At 35.3% G+C, this 4,699-nt stretch overlaps 1 long non-coding RNA gene across 2 annotated transcripts; it reads right to left on the bottom strand.

Moving 5' to 3' along the window:
• LOC109822073 lies at window positions 2,718-4,034 on the bottom strand. Of its 2 annotated transcripts, none has more exons than XR_002242019.1 (4): window positions 3,769-4,034; window positions 3,630-3,703; window positions 3,158-3,376; window positions 2,718-2,934 (listed from the first exon to the last, which is right to left on the bottom strand). It is a non-coding gene; the product is annotated as an uncharacterized LOC109822073 (long non-coding RNA). The 2 variants fall into 2 exon arrangements; XR_002242018.1 differs by lacking the exon at window positions 2,718-2,934 and adding an exon at window positions 2,955-3,004.

The raw sequence follows: 4,699 nt of genomic DNA, 5'->3' as shown, positions 1-4,699 counted from the left end.
CGTTGGCATAACGGCTAGTTTTCCAGATTTTATGTTTTTTATTATTTTTGTTGTTTTGTGATGATTTCTTGGGCTGGTTTCTTCTACCCTATATATACCACATTACATTTAATACTCCTAACTACCAAGAAAGTTTTAATCAAGTCTTACAAGGGTTTAAAGATTGTTTAAGTGTTGTTTTACAAGTTTTTGTGGAGAAACTTTCACAAGAGAAAGAGGAGATTGATTCTATCGGTTTGAGCTTCATTTTCATCCATCTCTCTTTCTTAAATTTCAGAGAAGATTCTTCTAAACTCAATCTCTAGCCTTATACAATTATTTGTTATTTATTTATTTTATTAAGCTGGATTTTATATTGGGTATAGTTTTTATTATTGTTCATATTGTTTCACACACACCCATATTTGAGCTTAAGTATTTTTACATATAATTTATTTAGGTTGTAATATTGAGAGTGAGCTTAATTATGTTCTCATTTTGTTTAGAGAACAAACACTTTGTATTTATGCTTAATTGTGAAATTACTTTGTAATGTACAAGTACACCGAGAGGAGTGTGTGGTGAGAGACGTGGTTGATACCAAGAGGAGTGGCGTCGATAGTAAAGCCTAAAGAGAGGTTGTAAATCTGAGCACTTGAGGGAGGCGACACATGAGAGACCAACACTTGAGGTTGTAATATGTGATTACTTTATGAGTGTTGTAAACGTTTGTCGGTAAGCGTTGAAATCTGATTGTGTAGTATCTTTTAAGATAGTGGATTCTCCCCGGGAGTGGGGAGCGGAGACGTAGAGAACTCTGCGATCATATTATTTGTTTGATTGTCACATTACGCACTATCTCTTTTGTTAGTAGTTCATATCTATATCGCCCTTGTTTAATTTCATATACTTGCTCATATCTCCTTAAATATCATTCTTGCAAGAGTTTATAATTAATAAGTTTTAATTTAGCATTAATATCTGATTAGATTAGAAAATATCTTATTTACCCCCTCTAGGGTAATTTCACTCATTCATTTCTTTTGCGTGCCATAAAATCATCAATATTAATAATTTTGGAGCATGATTTTCTAAAATTGTTATAGAATTCAATTATAACCTTCAGCAATTCAATATTAGTCATGTTGTTATGGAGTGCCACCAGAAGCAATTGATGAAAAAGAATGTGATAATCAAGAGTCTTAAGTCCCAAACTTTTTTGCTCTTTCACCTAGATATTATTTGAAATATTAGAGCAGTAACCATCCGATTTTACTGATTCGAGGACCTCACAAAATCTCTTCATCTCGACCTTTAACATTATAAGGCAAGATGAAGGCAACTCAAAATTGCTATTAGTAATTTCTCGTGCATGCAGATCATGTCTGATGTTTAATAAATTCAAGTTTAGGTGAGCCCTTAGATTATCCCTTAATTTCTTAACATCTTGTAGAAGTGTGGAAAATAATTTTTCACAAATATTCTTTTCAATATGCACTACATCCAAGTTGTGTCAGATTTTGAACTTTGCTAGTAAAGAAGCTGAAAAAGATTCTAAATTTTATCCATCTCGTAGGAAGTTCGTTAGCTTCTATGTTGTCCAAACTCTACACTTGTCTCTTCCATTTTAGTGCCCTATTCATGATAGAAATGTTCCTCGAAGCGAGAAGAGCCTCTTTTGTACATTAGTTCTTTCTAAATTTGACTTTAGAACAACCTTCAAATAATTTTACAATCTCATCTCTGGTCATTATACATAACTTCCCTCTTTTCTCTTCTTGGCCATCAATATTTTTTGCTTAGTTTTTACCTCTGTATTTATGTTTGCTCTGCAACCATCTTCTATTAAACTAATAATACATCTTTCAATTATGCTATAAATGGAAGCCTATAAAGTTTGGATCACATACAAGACAAGCATATGCCCCTTTCGTAGGCTAACTAGAGAGATTAGTATAAGCTAGAAAACTATTAATCGTCTACATAAGGATAGCACGAAGATCGAACAACTCATAGAAATACGCATCATATATTTGAACGCCCTCATCCTAGAGATGTTTTAACTCATCAATTTGTGACCACATGAACATATCTATGTCATTATCTAGTGAGTGATTGCCTCGTATCCACAATCAAAGGATCATATACGTTGTTTCATACAAAGTCTAGGTGACAAATTATAACGAATTAACACAATTAGCCATATAGGTCAATCGGAACTCATAATACCAAACATGTTGAATTCATCGCTAGGTACACTAGTACAAAACAGGTCTGTCCAAACGATTATAACCATTTGGACAAATGCAGTCCCAAACTGTTACAACCGTTTGGGCAAAAAAAAATACCCGTTTGGGCTAAAGCCGTTAGGGAAAAGTTTTCCCTAACGGTCGCCCAAACTGGTGTAACCGTTTGGGCAAAGTCCCAAATAGTTACAACCATTTGGACTAAATCCCAAACGGTTGTAACCGTTTGGGATGCCGTTTCTATCCAAACGGTCTAAATCGTTTGGATAGAAATTTGTCCAAACGGTCTAAACCGTTTGGACAAAATTCTGTCAAAACAGTTTAGACCGTTTGGCCTGTTTATTTTTAACATTTTTTTATTTTTGATTGTTTTTTCTAACTACCTGCTTACATTTAATATACACATCGCACACAATGATTTTTCAATATCTCACAATAAAATCTAAAACATATACATACATAAAAATGTCATGATTTCTTAATATCTCACAATGAAAAGCATCCAATATTATATACACGTCTCTAATATACAAGAGATTTCACATTAATATAAGAAGAGTTGTAAATTTCATTTAGTAAAGCTAAACCTCGGTGCAAAACTAGAACACTTGAACTTCTTTCTTTTGTGCAAAACCGGAACACTTGAACTTCTTTCTTTTAACCAATTCTATGTGCACGATCTTGGGCTTGCAGATCAACTTGCGGATTCCTGAGATTAATAACAATAGGGACCAATTCTATGTGCACGATCTTGGGCTTGCAGATCAACTTGCGGATTCCTGAGATTAATAACAATAGGACACCATACTTAGAACTGTGCTAAATAGTTGCAGATCAACTTGCGGATTCCTGAGATTAATAACAATAGGACACCATACTTAGAACTGTGCTAAATAGTTAAACGACCAAAAAACACAGAAAAAGTAGCCTACCAATCACTGTCATAAAGAATGACCACATCGGCAGTGTCAAGGTTAATCTCCAGCCTCCCTGCTCTTGTTGAAAGCAAGAAAATAAATTTCACTTCCTGGCTGATTGAAAGCTTCAATCGAAGCATCACGATCTTCCTCACCGGTATTCCCATCAATACGGCAATACTTATATCCACGAAACATGAGGTAGTCTTCCAAGATATCTAGCAGTCTGGTCATCTGCATTGCAGCAATAATAACTATTGAATAGCAGCAAAACAAAGATAACTACAAAATATTTAATAAGAACTATATAGAGCATGAAGAAAACTAGAAAAGTTATAGAAGAAGACTTAGAACAAGTTAAGGACTCATTTTATACAGAGCAATCAGCTCCCGGTAAAAGATCCTATATTGATTGTCCCAGTGCACATACAAGCCAAAGAATCCCACAAGTTATTCATTTAGAAAGAAATAAAAGTGAGAGCAATACCTGTGAAAATATAAGAACTCTTGAACCCCGATCTTTAAGCTTTGGAAGCAATTTATCCAGCAGAACCATTTTTCCTGCAGAGATGGTTGTGGTCAAAATAAGGTTGCAATAAAATCAATATAACATCAAATTTAGTTACCTGCATTTGTGATTAGGTGATCTCCTATAGTGTATGGTGAACCAGGTTCAGCACCTTGGAACAAATACGAGATTACAACACTTACGCAGCTACATGGCAATGTTCAAAAGGTGCTTACGCTCCCCATCAGCATTTACAACTTCCAAATCTTTCTGAAGCAAAGCACGGTAGTACTACTTCTGCATCTGGGACATTCCTACTTTAAGTATAATCTCCTTCTTTGAAGGCAGTCCCTTTTCAACATCAGATTTAAGCCTACGTGTGACGCCCCTGGGTTCACACAAGGCTGCAGTCCAAGGTGAAACCAAGAATGTCAAACCTGCTATGCACCACACCGTGCAATAACATGTTTCACCATCATAATTAACATCTATCTAGTAGAATCAACAACTGGTGTATGTACAAAACAGGTGAGAGGTAATGCAAGAAATACTGATGAAATAATAATAGTCACTTAAATATCTCATCATCCAACCATACAGAAATACATAGTCAAGATCTGAGTAGATAAACTGAAATACTCAACAAGTCTCAAATACAAACATCTGACGATAAGGATATAAGGCTCACAGCCTTTACAACTTCTAGAATAATACCCTCAAATGTTTAACCTCACTACAGTGGAGCCCAAAGAAAAATAATACATAACTAGAAAGCAAAGCTGGACACTAATGTGGTCCGCTATCAACCTGCGGCTCTTCGTGCTCCTGGCTCGTGACCTGAAAGAGGGAGGGACAACGAGCGTCAAAGCTCTAGCGAGTAACATCATAACCAACCCCAAGGGAACAGGGCTCGTTGTATAAGAAAATACAGATAATATATATTAGATCTAGAATCATTAATCCTACTAAAGATGGTTTTAGTATTTAGAAATTTACAACACGAGCATAGGTACGTCGAGCGAAATAATCCAAACAAGGAAACCCTCATG

The sequence above is a fragment of the Asparagus officinalis genome, chromosome 8 (genome assembly GCF_001876935.1).
Source record: "Asparagus officinalis chromosome 8, Aspof.V1, whole genome shotgun sequence".
NCBI classification, from domain to species: Eukaryota; Viridiplantae; Streptophyta; class Magnoliopsida; order Asparagales; family Asparagaceae; genus Asparagus; species Asparagus officinalis.
Note: the sequence above shows the minus strand (reverse complement) of the source record. Positions and strands in the feature narration are given on the sequence as shown.